Source organism: Taeniopygia guttata, chromosome W, assembly GCF_048771995.1.
Source record: "Taeniopygia guttata chromosome W, bTaeGut7.mat, whole genome shotgun sequence".
NCBI classification, from domain to species: Eukaryota; Metazoa; Chordata; class Aves; order Passeriformes; family Estrildidae; genus Taeniopygia; species Taeniopygia guttata.
Window position 1 is genome coordinate 26,695,286 of NC_133064.1, and position 19,473 is coordinate 26,714,758.

At 46.6% G+C, this 19,473-nt stretch overlaps 1 non-coding gene and 1 pseudogene across 1 annotated transcript; one reads left to right on the forward strand and one right to left on the reverse strand.

Moving 5' to 3' along the window:
- LOC116806859 (protein fem-1 homolog C-like) overlaps positions 1 to 19,473 on the forward strand; it is a 38,875-nt pseudogene that overhangs the window by 4,032 nt on the left and 15,370 nt on the right.
- TRNAG-GCC (transfer RNA glycine (anticodon GCC)) lies at positions 10,504 to 10,574 on the reverse strand. Its single transcript has one exon. It is a non-coding gene; the product is annotated as a tRNA-Gly (tRNA).

A 19,473-nucleotide genomic window follows, 5' to 3' on the forward strand; every position in this document is an offset into this window, starting at 1 on the left:
CTGAAGGTCTTAGGGCACTGTAATCAAGCCACAGCTGGGGAGGTTTGCTCATCTTCTCAGTCCCTTGTTATCAATGTTCTACTATGAGCTAATAGTCTAAATAGCAATTAAACCGAAGATACGAATGGCAGTTATATTGTTGCATTTCAGACTAGCAAAAGTTTAGTAGAAGTAGTTCGGCTAAGGCTTAGAATTCTTAGTAGGCCATAGGCTGTGTGTTGTTAGAAACAGTTGTTAGGTAAGGGCAGTACGGAATACTGGAGAGGTAGGAACTTATCTCAGAATACATTCCAAGAGTAGGCCGTGGTAGAACATGTCATTATTCACAAGATGGATAGGTAGATCTTGGGGGAATACATTGTCTTTACCTAACAGAGTGAAGAGAATTTATGATCATAGAAAAATGTTCAATTTAAACAAGGATTAATTTGTAAATAAATGATTATTGGAGTGTAAAACGCATAAAACGACTTCGGTTGTTTTGTGTTCTCTTTACGGGCAACAATATGGTAAAACTAAGCTGTAGATTGAAAGTTAAAAAGTTTAAGCAAAATCAGGGAAGTAAAACTAAGTTATAAAATGAAAGTTACGATGTTTAGGCAAACTATAAAAACAAGTAAAAACAAACTACCAAGCTATGCAAAAATACAAAATCCTTTAACTCCTTTCAAAAGCTAGGATATAGGATTTCTGAGTCTGATTCAAGTAGGCTAGTACATTGAGGTAAAATATAGGTTTAGCACCATCTAACAGGACATGATGGGGAAGGAGGAGGTGAGTTATGGCATAAGGACCTTACAATTAAAAATTTTAAAGCAGGTATGTTTTATTCCAGCTGGGACACATGGGAGATATTTCCACCAAAGACATGTATACCTGGCTAAGACAGGTTTCAAGTTTAAATACCCATTGATCCTCCAAGCTCACGCCTCCCTGCTCACTCATTCCCTGCCCACTCTCCGCCTCCTTGCACTTCATATTATAATTAGCCTTCTGTGGTGCCATGCCCCCTGGGGGGTCGTGGGCAGGGGTCTTCTTGATGAAGTAAGAGGTTTTCCTCAGGTGCTTGCTGCTTGACCTTGTCTCTGGGCAGGCATGGTGGAGGTTTGGCTTTCTCTCAGGTCAGTTTGCCCTGGCCAAAACTAGGAGCCTGGTTCTTGCTGGCTCCCTAAGCAAAAGGTTCTGCTTTATGGGTTTCAACAATACCTGAGTCTTGCTTTACTGAGTTTTCTTATCTTTATGGCCTTTACCTAGCAACTAAATTCTTATGTGTTCTGTTACAAGTTGTTTCTACCTGGCAAATTACATTCCTGTTACAAACTGTGTTCTGTACTTTTGCAAACTTGCTAAATAAGCTATATATATATTTGTTTTCCTCCACCCGGCCAAGTACATGATATGCTTCTAAAATTTTGAATTTTCATAAACATACATGTTTCCCATCTCAGAGGTAACAAGATGTTTGGGGTTAGACAAGTGCTAATCTGCAACAGATAGTCAATAGTTTTGAATTTAAAATATGAGCATTTAGTTGTCTTTCTTCTTGCCACTGTTTTACTGATCTGACTTTTACAGTTTCCTCAAACTTTTATGAAGAACATATGGACCACAGAAATGGAAACAAAGGATTTTCTTAACCTGAACAGTGTGGGGCGGGGGAGTGGTGGTGGTGGTGTTAAACAGGATAAGAAAACTATTTTGTTTTTTTGTTCAGAATTGTGGAAAATAGCATAGATACCTGTAGAATTCAAGACGGTTTTGGAAAAGCAGAAAGTAGTTAAAGCAATGCTTCCAATGTGAGTTAATTTGGCATTGTCGTCTTAATTCAGAGGCTTTTCCAGTACATTACTCTTAGTTTGAGAAGTTGCAGGTTACAACTATCTGGGCTTGATAGGTTTCACTGATATGAATCAGAGGTCTTGAACAGCAAATTAGTTTGTGTGGGGTTATTTTTTGTTTGATTGGGTTTTTTTGTTTGTTTTCCTCTTAAAATAAGGAATAGTATGGACAGTACTGTGTGTGGTGGTTTGACCCTGGCTGGATGCCAGGCACTCACCAAAGCCACTCGGCCACTCCCCTCCTCAGCTGGACAGGGGAGAGGAAATATGGCAAAGCTTCACGAATTGACATAAGGATGGGTAGAGATCACTCACTGACTGATTCCCGCCATGGGTAAAACAGACTATTCTCTGGGGTTTTCTCTTTTGCTGTGGTATTGTCCTGGGTACAGAATAAAGGAGGGGTGGAGTTTCTAGCACTGTTTAATTCCATACCACCTACATCATGGCGGGAGCATGGTTTCAACAGAAAACGGCGAGCCACCGGAAGTTTGTGCAGGGTTTACCTCCATTGGGGAAAAGGGGAGACTGGTTTCTTAAACACGCGGCAAGTGGTAACTGTTGCTGAAGCTGCAAAAAGGGGTAACCGCTGCTGAAGCCACAGAATGATGCAACTGCTGCTACCGCTGCAGCCGCCGAGAGCCCCGCCACATGACACAGCACCCACCAGGGCTGCTTCCTGGACCACCACCACCCCGGGGGGAGGGAGCCTCCTGCATCGGGACCACTGCTGCAACCGAGACAGACACTGTTTTGTCAGGATAGCTCCTGTTCGGACTAATTAGCTTTCCAGGTACTGTACTGTGTAGTCCACCGCAGGAAGGGGGGGGCGGGGGGAGGGGCGCCATTTTTGTCTTTTGTTTTGGGCCGCGAGGCCTTGGTCAGTGATCGCCTTTTAGGACGTTAATCATCCTCTTTTTTTGTGTACTTGTCTATTAATCTTGTTGCTGTTACTGTGCGGGAGATCAGGACACCTGGACAACTAACCAATATGATTAAGCAGAAGCCACTTTATTTTTTATATTATGTTCTAGTTATACATTCTAACACTACTGCACACGCTGATCACACATTTCTTGATTGGTGCCTCTATCTTGTCCATGTGCTCTGCACGCACTTTTCAGGATATTTGATTAGTTACAGTCCAGGTGCTTCACCGCCCTCCTTTATCTAGTTCTTGTGGTCTTGGCATTTTGTTTCTCAGCCTCTTCTTTCTTAATTTAGCACAATTTATGTCTTAGTAACCTTGACAAATTCCAGAGGGTGCTGATAGGAATAACTAAAAGCGGTTTGTCTGGAGCATGCTGTGACCTAAGCTATGCAAATACATTGCTACAATTCCCCCTTCTTCTTCTTGCATCAGCCAAACCCTTTTTACTGTATTTTCTACCAAGCAAGTCACCAATTTTATTATGCATGGAATAATACAAAGCAGTATAATAATGACTAATAGTAATAATAAAGCTCCCTTTACAATATCTTTCAACCATCCAGTTATTCCCCATCCCTCAAACCACTCATCCAAACCCCAGTCATTCACAGTCAATTTCCTCATGTTATCCTTTAATTGTTTGAGTTTTTTGTGAATGGATGCAGAATGGTCGGAGAGGTTCATACAACACATTCCTTCAAAATCCTCACACCCGCACCCATGTGCTAATAGCAAAAAATCTATAGCGGCTCTATTTTGCAGTGTGCCATGTCTAATACTATCTATATCAGTGAGCATCTGATTTAAAATAGCTGAAGTTATGTTTAATTGTTTGGCTGTCCAGCATCCCAGCTTGTTACACGTAGCCAAAGCTTGAGCAGCAGCAACACCTGGGGTAAGGAATGATGCTATTCATGCTGGAGTGCCCCAAAACTCTATGTGATTGTCACAATCAGGTCCCAAGGTTGTGATTTCTCTTTTAGTTCTCTTGTTATGTCCCACTCTCCAAATAGTCTGATTCAGCATTTCGCGCATGCTAGGGTCAAATGTGGTTAGCTTTCCTAAGTAACAAGGACCACCAAATGAATTACTCGGAATTGCGGGCCATGCCCTATCCCCACAGATTACGAAGACACCTGATGGAAGCTTTCTTACAGTCCCATTTTTGCCAGCACTTCCAGGATAAGTCCAATTGTGGCAATATTTGATCACGTTCTGATACCATGGAGAATTGGGATTAAGGATGACACTATTCTTTTTGGGTCGTGGGACTAGGACATTGCTCATATCAGTTGATTTTGGGTTTAAAAAGTAGTTAAAAACAAGCAATAATTCCCAGGTACCGATCCTAACAGGTCTAGTTCTTGGGGCTCTAGTCCACTTTCATTTAGTGATTGTGTTATCATACCTGCTTGGAAGCCCCTGCCGTTTGGCCTAATCCCCAACTTTCTGCATATGTCCAATTTTGTACCACCTCTGGTTATGTTACACCAGCGATTCTCCACGCTTGATCTATTTTCTCCCACATATGGCTTTCCTCCGGCTCCTACCCATTTTGTAAAACCAGTAAAATTACTTTCTGGGATACCAATTAAACATGTGCGGAAAAGATCTCCTGGCATGGCTAAGGATAAACAAAAGGAGTCCACCCTAGTAGCATTGGCCCAAGTAAGCCACATATTCTGTCAATGCCATCCCGGCAGGTTAATTTCTTCTGTACTACAGATGTTGCCACATATTACAAATAACAGAGGGCGACCCCCAAAAACCTGCACATCTAATTTAAGACTATTTTTCATCCTGATCATTGGTTAAAAACCTTCCCCTATGAGATCAGGGATAAAATCCAAACTGACAGTGCCTCTTGCTCTTTGCACCCTTCTCCTAGTCTATCTTCTCTGTTTCTTCTCTTCCCACCTGTGGCAAGGGCTGGTCCCCTGGACGGTCGGGACGGATGGAGATGAGAGATCTCTGAAGTCAGGTCTTAGGATATACGGTTTATTGTGGGGCCCTGCTTGGAGCTGCCAGCCGCAGCTCGTAGCAGGCCCCAAGGAGTGGGAGCAGGGAGAGATAGCGAGAGTGTTCCAAGAGAGGGTCCAAGAGGGCAGATAGGAGGGGAGGGAGCGAGGCAAGGAGAAGGGGCAGGAGAGAGGGAAGGAGAGAGAGGGGGGCCCTGGTCTCCCAAGTGCACCTTATCAAGGGGGCTTCAAAGTCGGTGCGGAATAACACTTTGGACCAATGGGATTACAGATACATGATACTTCAGGGGAGGGTTACAGATGAGGGATAAACTATACATTTTTGAGGGATGAGACAGAACATTTTATCTGACCTTTGGATCCGTCCGTGGGTCAAAAAAGGGAGTCACCTTCTACTAGCTATACCACTGTTCCCCAGTTGCTTAGCAACCAAGGTCCAAAATATCAAAGCTTGTTCTCATCTCAATTTCACTCACAGTCTCTGCATTTTCCAAATCCTTTGCTAGGCAATCATATTTGTAAGGCTTTCCCATTTCATCTTCCCCAACACCCACTTCCACTTTGTTTGTTCCCACTGATCCAGTCTAACTCCCCAAGTCCCAGGGATAAATATTTCTTTCCCACATTCTATAGCCTTGATCTTATTCTCTCTCTCTCTTTTTGCTCGAGCTTTCAGCGTTCATTATGAAACTACTGAATAGCCCGCCCCAATTGCTCCTGAGACTTAAGCTCAGCGCCTCTTGACAGGTTTCAGGGGAAGTAACCGTTGTTCCTGTCATTTGGGATAACATCACCCAGGTATTGAATTCTTGGGAGTGCCTATGTCTGCACTCAATACACCTCTGGAAGCTTCCTCCTTTGTACTGACATCACCTATCTAATCCACACCCCACACGTTCTAATCTCACCCAAGGATAGCAGAAGCGTTCACAGTTCTGAGGGCAATTGATGTTTTCAGGTAGCGGTGGTTGTTGGTTCATTGGTGATATTAGAGATCAGAGTGTCCTTCTCAAGCCTGGGGCGAACCCATTTCGCTGGTATCCTTCAGAGTCCTTTGTCTGCAATGACACAAGCATAACCCTTACCCCACATTAATAAATCTGCACGTCCTTCCCATAACCATGTCATAGGATTTTTAAAACAAATTTTCGGTCGGTGCTGTATCAATTCAGAATCTTGCTGCAAACCTGAGTAATGTGTTATTGCTGGTGGTTCACTACGATTACCTACTAACCATAGATGATTCGTAACATAAACTGCTTTCAGCACTCTGTCCTGTAGACTCAGCCCATCCTCCCCTGTTTTTTGTTTATCAAGCAGCCCTTTCAGTACCTGATGTGTTCTTTCAATGATAGCTTGTCCTGTGGAGTTACGTGGAATACCTGTGCTATGCTTCACTCCCCAACAAGCCAAGAAATCTTGGGTCCGTCGGGCTATATATCCTGGCCCATTGTCCGTCCTGATTTCCTGTGGCAAGCCCATTACGGCAAAGCAGCCTCGCAAGTGTCGAATGACAAAACAAGATCCTTTGCTTGTCATAGGAGTGGCCCAAATCATGGCAGAAAAGGTGTCTATGGTTGCATGAATGACTTTAAAGCAACCAAATGGGGCGTAGATAGTTACATCAGTTTGCCATAACTGCAAGGGCCCCAGGCCCCGAGGGTTGACCTGAGGACCCAATCCGCCAATCATGCCCTGGCATTGCGGACCGGTTGTGACAATTCCTTGAGCATCCTGCAGCGATATTCCTAGTTGTTTGTGTAAAACTTTTGCACTTTTTAGTGAAAAAACTCCTGAGCCCTTCTGGCCTGGGCAAACTTATCAATGTTAGGAGAAGCAGAGGCGCAAAGTGGTGCCACCAATTGGTCAGCTTTCTCGTTTCCTAAGGCCAGGCCTCCCGTCAATCCAGAGTGACTCCGTATATGGGTGTCCTGGTTCAGGGCAAATTTGGGAGAGAACCCCCAAAGGGGTTCCTCTAGGAAGCAGATTCAATCGACCCCTCCCCCCAACCGGTTTGGGAAAAAATACCTATGAAAAATGCCAATCACTTGGTTTTTAAAATTTTAAAATTTCAATAATAATAAAATTATTATAAAAATAGTAATACAATTAAAGTAATAAAATTTAGAGTTAGGACAATTACAAGACAATAAAAAGCAAAGAATTATGGACGTCCAGATGCTCTCGGACACTAGGTCACGAAAAGCATACCTTGTGAACAAAGGAATAACCTTAAAAGCAATACCCTGTTGTATGTTCATATATCTCATACATGATGCATAAATTCCTTGCAAATTAAGAACTTTTCTGGTTTTTGTCAACTTCTTCTCCTTAATCCTGTTGGCTCCACAATGACGGAGAGAAGGTGGAAGAATGTTTGTCTTTTCTGATAAGGAGGCTGTAACTTTTTATGGGCCCCCTTTGCTGACATCTCTGTGTGAAGAGTTTCTTGATTATCTCATCTTCCTGCTTGAGCTTGTAACAAATCCTATATCGCAGAGTTTCTATTTTAACATTATGTTGTAACCTAAAACTACATTTAACACACTACGTAAGAGAATTAATACAGCATAACTTTCTAACATTACACGTATAATACTCATTGTAACATTTGCGAAAAGCCAATCATAAAGTATGCATTTTTCACAATATCTCTTTGGAGAAAAGTGGAAAAATCTGTTTATTAAACAAGAAAACCTAAACAATATTAAACAATAAAACTTCTTGCCGCTCCAAAAGAGAGACAAACTCAGAAAGTCCCCTCCCCGGGCTGCAGTTTGGTTCACTCAGTCTGTTATCAGTCCCTCCGATGCTGGAAATGCCGCGGCCCAGGCCAGGCCTGGTGGGCCACAGGTGCAAGGTGCCGGTGCTCTTCTGGGTGTTCAGTTCCAGAGCAGGTTTGAGCAGGTCCAAAGAAAAGGAAAAGCCCCGGTCCAGGGAACTTCTTTGCCTCAGCTAGCTAAAACTAACTAAAAGCAAAGGAGCATTCTGTCTCGCTGTCTGTCCATCCACAGACAACACAGTCCAGGAGCGGGAATGTGGAGGAGTGAGTGCCGTTTCTGAAAACAAACTCCGCACTTCTTCTCCCCCCCTTCACTCCTGGAACAAGTCTTAAAGGTGCAAAACTTATTATTCAGCATAAACAGAACAGACAATTGGGGATAAAAGTATCATACAGTCAACACAGGACAATGGGTAATAAAATAATCCTGCTTGCGAGAATTAAGTAACTGCCACAGTTGCAAAAAGACTTGCCACAGCCGCCGGTTTTGAATTTCCTTCAGTAATGCTTGCTCCATGCGCTCGACAACACCTACTACGTAGAGAGAACCAGAAGCAATGTTAACGGGATCATTTGGCCATTTTTTAAACACCCTGATAACAGCACATAACTCAAGAACCTGTAAAGAGTCTCCTGGCCCCTCAAGGATTTCACTGAGCCATTTGCCTTTGTACTGCCAAGTAAGACCTGCTTTAGAAATCTTTTGAATGGCATCAGTAAAAACCATGAGGCCTTCTACAGGTTGCCTTGATAGCCAAGGTAGTTCTTCCACCTGTTGATGCAAAGAAAAAAAGCTTATGAGGGGGAAAATGAGTGCTAATGAGACCTGGAAAGTTCAACAATGCCCATTGTAAGGTATCTGAATTCTGTAATGACTATTGCAAATAGTCCTTTGTTAATGGGAGAAGAATATTTTGGGGTTCCATTCCTGCAATTTCCACTGTCCGCTTCCGTGCCTTGATCACAATTTTTACTATAGCCTCCATTCGCGTGGTCAAGGATTTTTTCAAATTAAATGATAAAAACTCCCATTCTGACATTTGTAGTGGCTGTTTAGCCTGGCCATCCCACTGCATTAGTATAGCCATCACGTGTTTTACTTTATTCAGCACAGCCACGGACAATGTCAAAGTAGGGAACCAACGATCTGCAAAGGAATTACCCAATTTTGTGGCAATTTGAGTCAGAGCCTTCTGTTGTTTTTCAGTCAGTTCGTGCAGCACATTGGCCTGATTTCGCCCCTTTAATAATGGCATTAGGGGCTCGAGGTCTTCATTAGTTATGCCACAAGTACTATGAATCCACTGTATGTCCCCAATTAATTTTTGAACATCCAATTAAGTCCGAATTTATGTACAAATAGTTAATTTTTGGGGCCAAATTTGGGCTTCAGTGATAAGCATACCCAAATATTTCCATGGGGCCTGTTGTTGGACTTTTTCAGGAGTAATTTGAAGGCCTGCCTCTTGTAATTGTTGCTGTAAGGCAGGTAGCAGGGTTGCTGTATCTAGATGTTCTCCTGCTATAAGAATATCATCCATGTACTGATAGATAAAATACTGTGGGTATCATTTTCTCAGCGGAGCTTGCTCCCAGGCAACATACAGTTGGCACATCATGGGAGAATTTCGCATCCCTTTTGGCAATACAACCCATTGATACCTCTTTGCTGCCTCTGCCTGGCACTGAGAAGGCAAACTTCTCACGGTCATCCTTGTGCAGGGGGATTGTGAAAAAACAATCTTTTAGGTCGATAATTAACAGTTTCCAATTGACAGGTAACATTGATGGCGAGGGTAGGCCGGGCTGCAGGGGTCCCATATCCTGCATTACGGAATTAATGGCTCGAAGGTCATGTAATAACCTCCATTTTCCTGATTTTTTAGGGATTGTGAAAATGGGTGTGTTCCAGGAGCTCATAGAGGGTATGATATGCCCCCTTTTCAGTTGCTCATCAACCAATTCATTGACATGGGCAAGCTTTTCTTTAGACAGTGGCCATTGATCAACCCAGATTAGGGTTTCTGTTAACCATTTTAATTTTAGGATTGGCTGCCCCTCAATGGGCACCGCTAAAAACCCTCATTGGTAAGACAGAAACCCATCTGGCTGAATGCGTCCCGTCCCAGCAGCCAGATTGTTGTAATCATCACATAAGGTCTCACCTGAACACAGATGTGCATCTTCATCAATTTACACTGTTAAGAATGTTTTACTAATTTGAGTCATTTGCACGCCTCCCACCCCCGTAACTGGTGTCTCCAGGGTATTCAGAGGCCATGTTGCAGACCATGCAAACAAGGGAAAAATGGTGACATCTGAATCCATGTCCAGCAATGCGGCTTTTGTTGTGAGAGTTCCTCCATTGGGGTGCTGAAACTGGTTTTGCTGTTTTTTAAATAGGTTTAACTGGTTTTGCTCCCGATAATGGTAATGTAAGCATGACCTGAGGGGTTCCTGTTGACCCAAAACCTCCATTCTCCCTCAGCATGATCCCTTGTCTAGGAACCTTGGTCTTAAAGGGAACTAACTGTGCCAGTGCTGTGCCTTTTGGAATGTGGATGGGTGGCCTCAATGTTTGCATCATTATCCCAATATTGCCTAAATAATCTGCATCAGTTAGTCCAGGCAAAACAAAAATGCCTTGCTTTGATGTGGATGATCTCCCTATCAGCAGGGCACTAAGTCCATGCCCTAAGGGTCTGTTTGCTGTTGATGAGATGACCTGTGCATCAGTGTTTTCCAGGGTTGCTGCTATTGCTGCATCCAAGTCTACTCCTGCACTCCCTGCTGTTGCTGAGTGGAGGATGTCCAGGCAGCCGCCTGGTTGTGGGGGAGCATTTGTGTCATTGCACATCCCCTCTTCACACTCTGTTTCCCGTTTCCCTACAGTGTTCCATCTTTCTTGCATTTCAACTGAAATTCTGGTTCGATGACTGTCACTGCACCTTCCCAAGTCTCAGCTAGCACTAGTGCCTTGGCCGGGGATCGAACCCAGGCTGCCTGCGTGGCAGGCGGGAATTCTACCGCTGAGCCACCAGGGCTGTTGCTAGCTTCCCAAGTCTCGGCTAGCTAAGTACCTTTAGCACTGCGGCAGCAAAGGCCACTCTCGTGTGCCGCTGGGGGCACGAGGTATGGCCAGTGGGAAACGAAGCCACCAGACTGGAAGAGACGCAGAGCGACTCTGACAAAAGCAAGGAGCCGTCCTTCTGAGGGTATCTGTGTTCCGAGTTTATTGGCTCAAAGAAGATAAGCTCCAAAAGGCGATGGGCACCATGTGCCCTGCTTGGTAAAGGGGGGTGGTAACAAGGGGAGGACACAGAAGCCAACCAATGGGATAACAACTGGGGGTGGTAACAGGGGTGACACGCAGGCGAAACTTCCAATGAGGTAGGAGGGAGGGAGGGGACCCCGGAGACCAGCTTATCACTCGAGGCCCTGGATGGAACTTTCTAGGTGGAAGGGAGAGGTCTCTGAAAGACAGACAGGCTCTGGGGTGGGGTTGGGGGGGATAACTCAGTAGGAATACAGTGAACTGGGTGGAGGGAGGAATGACGGGCAGATGGAGGGGGGAGGAGAAGGAAGGCTGGACCATTTTACAAAAAGAGAGGGAGAGGGAGCAACCATAACTGGGGGAAACTTAAAACACACCCCAACAGATGACCAAGTTTATGCCATCTATTGCAGTTTCCTGTGAAACCAGTAGATGTCGCTGTTGCCCTACTTCTCTTCACGGTATTAGCTCAGCACTGGCCTTTAAAGCGTCCAGGTCTACCACAGTTGAAACATTTTAGGCTAGCGTCACCTTTTCCTTGCTGTTCCAGTGGTTTAAGGGCAACTGCCATCGCTTCTGCTAGGTAAGTGGCTTTTTCCTCTGGAGTTCCCACCCTAGAACAAGCTTCTATCATGTCCACCAAGGGGGCGGTTCGAAGCAAGGTCTGCAAGATCCTCTTTCAGGTGGAGTTTGCGTTATCCACTGCCAGTTGCATCCCCAGTGCAGCTTATACATCTGAAGAGATTCCCGGAACTTGATAAATTGCATCTCTAAGGCGATCTAGAAAACTCATAAAAGTCTCTTTTGCCTCTTGCTTAATGGTTGAATAGGATGGTGGTGGAAGTCCTATGTCTGGGGCAGCGTGGAATGCTTTCCCTGCCAGCTTCTGAGACTGTTGCAAAATTGCTGTATGTAAACATGCCTGAGTTTGTGGGTTAGCATAAGGCCCTTTCCCCAACATCATGCCTGGGGTGGTAAACTGCCTAGAGTCCCCCTGAGGGAGCCCGAGATTTTCAACCACTGCAGCTGTAATTTCTATAGTTTTCCCCCCTCCACGCAGCCCCCTCTAGGATCCGACCAGCTCAGAGATATGGGGCTGTGAGGGGAGGAAATACCAGGAGAGGGAAAAGTATTCAAAAGAGGCCCTTACCCCAGGGAAGTTGGAACAGCCCTCTTTATTCTGTGGTGTCCATGGAGAGCGGGGCAAAAGAGAAAGAGCAGGAAGTTTCAGGGGTCTATATAGGTTTTGGACAGGGTGGGCTCTCCTGGCTCCCTGCCAACCCTGTTGGGGCAGGGAGGAGGGTCCAGGGGTTATCATGATCAGAGCCACAGAGGCTCAGGGAAAGGGGGGACAAAAGGGTGTCCAGGAGCTCACCGTAACACCTCTCCCTTATGTGTTAACAAGGTTACAGGAATTCACTGGGCTCAATTCAACCCCGAGTATGGGTTTCCCACCACCCCATGTTGGTGGCGTAGTCAGGCCTCCTCAGGTTAGCCAACTCTATGTGGTTGACCTCTGAGGTAGAAGGTATGAGGCCCTTGATAGCCTTGAAAATCAAGTGACGCAGGACCCCGAACGCTAGGGTTACAAAGAACAGAATAACAAAGACTAACAAAATTGATCTAACGACAGATGTCCACCACCCCGTGAATCCCCATCCCTTGAACATTTTCTTCAGCATTTGCAGGATGACAACTTGCATGGGGTTCATCACAGGGTTGAGTGGAAGGTAGGTTTTCTCTAAAAGGGAAAAACAAACATTTTAAGAACATGTTAAAGTTTCTGTTTCTGCCGGAAGGAACTCATGCCTAGCAACTTTCTTCTTCTCCCATCCGGCGGCGTCTTCTCTTTGAAGCATCAGATAGTTGCTTCTTGTCCCCTTCTGTTTGACCTGGATTCTTGGGGACAAAAGGTTTCACCCACTTCTGGGGAATCCACCGAGGGCCTGAGGGAGTAGCTACACATGCATAGCCACGACCCCAGGTTACAAGTCCATAGGGACCCTTGATTTCCCAAGTTTCCGGATCCCTAATTAAGACCGGGGGATGCTGAGACAATTTGAACTGGTTGCCACTGTTAAAGTGACGCACAACCTGTGGACTCATATTTTCAAATGAACAATTCAGAAAATTGATAGTAAACATAGCTTTACAGAGTTTTTCTCGTGGAGACATCCACGGAGCTGAGCTGTTTTGTTTTTTCAATACCTGCTTGAGCGTCTGGTGTGCACGCTCGACTACAGCTTGACCTCTGGGGGAGTGGGCAATGCCAGTCTTATGTTCCACTCCCCACTGTTGGAGAAATTCCAGGAACTCCTTGGATACATACGCTGGGCCATTATCTGTTTTGATCGTTTTTGGCACCCCCAATACTGAAAATGCTTGCACTAGGTGTTGTTTGACATGTGCAGCCTTTTGTCCTATATGGGCAGAGGCATACACTGCACCTGAGAATGTGTCCATGCTTACATGAACGCATTTAAGGCGACCAAAACTCTGAATGTGTGTGATGTGCATCTGCCATACCTCACAGCTGCCAAGGCCTCTGGGGTTTACCCCCATGCCTAGCGATGGCACGGCCTGGAGCTGACAATTAGGACAGTTGGTCACAATGGCTCGGGCCTGACTCCGTGTTAGCTGGAACTGTCGAATCAAACCTGGTACATTCTGGTGGTAATGCTCGTGACTCAGCTTTGCCTGTTGGAAAACATCAGGGAGACTTGCCTTTTCGACTGGTGCAGCGAAGGAGTCTGCTTTTCGGTTCCCCTCTGCAATCTCACCTGGCAAATCAGTGTGTGACCTCACATGCATCACAAAGAATAGATGTTCTCGGTGCGAGATTAAATAAATTAGCCTTGAGAGTAACCAGAAGAGATGTTCATTTTCTATTTCTCTGAGCACAGCCTGCTCCGCCCTGGACACTATACCTGCCACATAGGCAGAGTCTGTCACCAAGTTGAACGGCTCGGAAAACTTCTCAAAAGCTCTCACCACTGCAGCCAGTTCAGCCACCTGGGGGGATCCCTCCACAAGCTCAACATCAGCTTCCCAAAGCTGAGTCTGTGGATTTCTCCAAGTCATCACCGACTTGTGGGAAGCCCCAGAGTCATCAGTGAACACTGTGAGAGCTCTGAGTGCCCTCCGGCTCCTTTTCTCTTGAGGAATAAGGTGGAATTCCTCATTGAACAACTTGTGAGATGGGGCATGGACTGATATTTGTCCCCTATAGCTGTCCAGAGATAGCTGGAGACTGGCACTGCTCTGGAGCAAATGCTCAAACATCCCTTTGGTCAGTCTCTCAGAAGAGTTCCTTCCCTCCTCAGAAAGCCTGACTGGAAGGTGGATACATACAAAGTCACACCCTGCTAATTCACACAGCCTCACCCTGGCCTTCTGAATCAGCTTTGCTATCAGCTCTTGTGGCCTAGTGATGGTTTTGGATCTTTGGAGCGATAGGAAAACCCATTCTATGATTAAGAGTGGGTCCTTCTGCCCCTTGATCCATTGGAAAATCAGTCCGTGCAGGTGTGGCAGCTTTCCTAGAACAATGAACTGGAAAGGCAGATTTGGGTCACACCTGTGTGCCTGCCTTTCTGACAAGGCCTTCTGTACCTTTTCGATTGCTGTCTTTGCCTCTGGAGTCAGTTCCCTGGGGGAGGCCAGCTCCCTCTCCCCCTTCAATAAATTGAAAAGAGGTTCCAGATCTTCATTCCTGAGGCCTAGCCAGGGCCTTACCCAATTTAAAGACCCACACAGCGAGTGGAGGTCTGCTAGTGTTCTGGGGTTGCAATTTATCTCCAATTTCTGTGGGACAATAGTCCTTGCAGAAATTTCCAGGCCCAGGTATCTCCAAGGTGGCATTCTTTGAACTTTGTCTTTCTGCAATTGGAATCCAGCAGAGGTTAAAACTTTAACCACTAGGTCAAGTGTATATTGGAGTATAGAGTCATTGGGAGCACACACAAGCACGTCATCCATATAGTGTAGGATGATGGCATCCTTTCTCTCTGCACGTACTGGAGACAGTAGCGCTGCTACATACTGTTGGCATATGAAAGGGCTGGATTTTAAACCTTGGGGCAAAACTTTCCAGTGGTAGCGTTTCATCGGGGCTTCTCTATTGACAGTAGGAACTGAGAATGCAAACCTCGGGGCATCTTCAGGGTGCAATGGAATTTGGAAGAAACAGTCCTTTATATCTAACACAGCCAATTTCCAGTCCTGGGGAAGCATAGCTGGACTCGGCATCCCTGGCTGGAGAGGTCCCATGTCCTCCACAATTTTGTTTATCTCTCTGAGATCGTGGAGCAATCTTCATTTGTCCTTCCCAGGCTTTTTTATTACAAAGACTGGGAAGTTTCAAGGGCTGTCTGTCTCTTGCAGGTGTCCTTGAGCTACCTGCTCCTCCACAAGTTTTTCAAGCGCCTCGAGTTTTTCAAGCGCCTCGAGTTTTTCTCTACTCAAAGGCCACTGTGCTACCCACTTTGGGGTGTTATCCAACCACTTTAACCTGTGGGCATGGCGCTCCACAGCGGCTACTTCCGAAAATCCTGGGGTGTCTTAGGAATGATTAATTGGACTCCCCACTGGGACATGGTGTCTCTCCCGCACAGAGGAGCCTCATAGTCTGCCACAAACGGGCGAACACTTGCCGATTTCCCATCAGGTCCCTCAATTTGCACTACATTTTTAGAAATTTTTGCCAATGTAGTTCCTCCTATACCCTGAAGTTTGCCTGCCACAGGTTGCAATTCCCAGTGTGATGGCCACATGGTTTTGGGTATCACCGTGATGTCTGCACCTGTGTCCAGAACACCTTCCACCTGAAGATGCTCTGACCCATGTGCTAGGTTGCATGCCATGGAGGGTTTATCCTCTCCTAATACTTCCACCCAGTAGACTTCTGGAGATTTTCCTTCTACTGTGATTTCTACTGGGATGGGAATGGCTTGTGCCAGAATTTGCCCCTTTTCTAGATAGAATGGAGGGTGCAAGCAACGTGCCAACAGCATAAGGCTGGATATTTTTCCCTTAGTAGTCATGGGAAGTATTTCAATCTCTGGAGGTGTGTATGCTGTATCCCCAATAACAAAATACTCACTGTTCAGTTCCATATCGTACGCCTGCAGGTCTTGTGAGCTGTTTGGCAGGTCCACTATAATGACTTTCCAATCAGTGTTTCTGAAATGAAATCCTTTGGCAGTCACTAGACGTGGCCGGCCTAGTGGTTGCCAAACCTTGTTAGTAATACATTTCACATTTTTATTTTTCTCTCCCCCCCACCATGGTATCCACCCTCCCCCTTATTTGTTAAGAGAGAGGCATTGCCAGATTTTGGTCCTGCTACATTTATATCTTTGCGCGTAGCAGTGGGCACGCGCTGTGCATTTAGTTTTTTTGTTTGTTGATCTGTCTCTGGTTCTGGTTTTGAGGACAGTTTCTGGCAAAGTGTCCTGGTTTCTTGCAACGCAGGCAGATGATGTGCTGCAGCTGTTGTGATGGTCTGGGTGGCTTCCTTGGGCTTGATGCAGCAGTGGCAACAGGCTGTAATTCTGCTGGTGCTCTATGACTGACAGGATTATCAAGCAGCTCTGCTCTCTTGGCGCATGCTTCGATCATTCGGGCAAGAGTAGGTGCTGGATCAAGAGGAAGGCTAAGAAGAATCCTATGACAGGTCTCGTTGGCATTCCTCTGAGCCATTTCTTTAATCAACTCTGCACACTGGTGTGTTGCACCTGTTTTTCAACTTGGCTTCTCAAACGATACACAAACTGTAAAAAACTCTCAGAAGGAAAGTGTTTGATGTTAATATAGCTGCATTTAACCTCAGTGCCTGGTAATTGATACAGAGTCTTTTCTGCAGCAATACATATTTTTTCAAAAACCGATCTAGATAACAGTCTGGTTTGTTTTTCTGGACATCGTATGTCCCCTGTACCACATAAATGATGTATTGTAAGGGGGTGGCCATCAGTGTTGGTGGCATCACTGGGTGTACGCTGTATTTCTTGCAAAACTGTTTCCAAAGCCAATTTCCACTTATTTTCCCATATCTCATATTCAGAGGATGTTAGTAAACATTTAAACAAATCAGTTATATCTTTCGGTACCATTTCATTTGAATTGAAGGTTGCTCTGATCATACCTTTAAAAATCTCACTAGACCTCCCAAATTCTCTCTGAACTTTACAGATTTCTGTTTTGTCCCTGTATGGGAGAGGTTGGTATGTTCTTGTACCATTTCTTCTCCCTAAATAAACCACTGGAGCTACAGATGGTATAGATTCCTCGGTAGAGACAGGCTTATGTCCCCCCCGCGCCCCCCCCACCCCGGTGAGGGGCAGCTCGCACTTGTCCCAGGCTGCCTGCTCCGCGGTAGAGACTCGGGCCCCGCCCCGGCTCTGAGCCGCTGGGCTGCCGTCCCCTGCCCCCGCCCTGCTGTGAGCCGCTGGGCTGCTGTCCCCTGCCCCTGCCCTGCCGTGCTCGGCGCTGGGGCTCAGAGGAGTGCAGGGGCCGGCCCCGCCCCTGTTCCCGGGGCAACACGGGGGCTGGCACTGATAAGGAGGGTGGGGTGGTGCCGAGGGAGATAAGGAGGCATCGGAGGAAGGGAGGGAAGAGGGGGTGGGGGCGGAGGAGGTGGCGGAGGGCAGGGGAAGCAAAGGAATGCGAGTGGGACGGTGAGTGGGGGGTTGAACGGCCAGCGCCGGTCGGAGCACATGGCCGCCGCCATGATCTGGCCGCGTGTGCTGCAGAGACGCCGCACTGCTCTTTAAGACAAACTCCGGGATACATTTCTCGGAAAAACAAGGTGTTATAGGGAGATAAGGGGTGGGTGAGGGGTTTTCAGGGCTGGGGTATTAAGGAGGTGGGCAGGTTGGGGAAAAGGGAGTATTAGAACTGTGGGTCTGCGTTTGCATGCTCTTTTCTGCTTCTAAAATCTTTTTGCGTGCTTGTAAAAATATCGGAATAAATCGAGAAACTTTATGTTCACCATTTTCGACTTTTAAAGTTAATATCTGTCCAATTTGATTCCAAAAAGCAAGCAAATTCAGTTCTCGCACAGTAAAATTTGGTATTTCTGCCTTTAGCCAGCACACAAAACACAGGAGAAGCTTGTTAGAGAATGATACATCGTTTAAATTATTGCTAAGATGTGTTAGTATACTCTTTTGTTCAAGTGACAGGTTAGTACCCATGATCTTAATCGTATCACTGGTCTACTCTCCACCAGAGCTAATAACACAGCACGAATTATTCGAATTTCCCTCAGTGGAAAACCCGAGCGGGGGGGCACAGGGGGAGGGGCGCTCGTCCCGCAGCTGCCGGGGCGGCTTCAGCCCGCTCCTCCCGTGTCTATTCCCCCTGGAACGTGGGTATGCGCAGCCCACCGGTTCCACGCTGACTTGCAGAGGGTCCCTGGCACCCCCCTCGCAAGCAGCCCCCCCAGTCACTTATGGTAACTCCTCCCAGCCAGGCGTGGTCCCGGGTTCCGCGATCGGAGAACTTACCAAGCCTGTGCACTGCAGGGTTCGTCTGTGAAAACTTGTGGGGATTCCCTCTCCAGTCGGCTCTTTCTGGGGTACTCAGGCAGAGGTCCCCGACTGGTCCCCGTCACTCAAAGCTTTTAAAGGCAGCTAGAGTACCAGGGCAGTTGACTGTCCCAAAAGCTATTGAATTCCCCTGATATATGGGGTCCAGCTTCTTCGTGGGCTCAGAGGCAGCACACGTTGGGCGCCAACTGTAATTTCTATAGTTTTCCCCCCTCCACGCAGCCCCCTCTAGGATCCGACCAGCTCAGAGATATGGGGCTGTGAGGGGAGGAAATACCAGGAGAGGGAAAAGTATTCAAAAGAGGCCCTTACCCCAGGGAAGTTGGAACAGCCCTCTTTATTCTGTGGTGTCCATGGAGAGCGGGGCAAAAGAGAAAGAGCAGGAAGTTTCAGGGGTCTATATAGGTTTTGGACAGGGTGGGCTCTCCTGGCTCCCTGCCAACCCTGTTGGGGCAGGGAGGAGGGTCCAGGGGTTATCATGATCAGAGCCACAGAGGCACAGGGAAAGGGGGGACAAAAGGGTGTCCAGGAGCTCACCGTAACATGCAGCGTCTTCCCACCAAAATACGCACCCCCCGATGCTATTGTTAATTCCTCAGGGGACACCACGGGATACCCTGTGGGTAATTCCGGTGACAGAGGAGGGTGCCGGAGGAGGGAGCAGCGCATCCACGTCCATTTTCTCTGGTTCTGGTGCGGGTTGCAAAGCCAGGGTGGGCTGTAGCACCGCGTTGTTACTGTCTGAGACTGCCTGTGGAGCCTGTAACTCTGGCTCCGCGGCTGAAGAACGTACGGAGGGTATAATTGGCTCACCTCCCCGAAAAAATTCTTGCACAAACGCTGGGAAGGCCACTGCAGGATCGTCTGGCTCTAAGGCAACTGCTGCCCCTGCCGCAGCTTTCTGCTTTTAACTGCTTTGGCACCGTTATCATTAACTTCCATGCTGTGCTAAGTCCCTTGGTTTCCTTTGACCCGACACTTACGGCATCCAAGAGAGCGACTCCTAGCTTTTCCCACTCGGGGATGTCCAATATGCTCTTGGGTGTGGCAAAAATCCTCTCTCCTGACCCCATCTGAATAGTCTTTTCAGGACCTCTGGGTCATACTTAATTTCTCTCT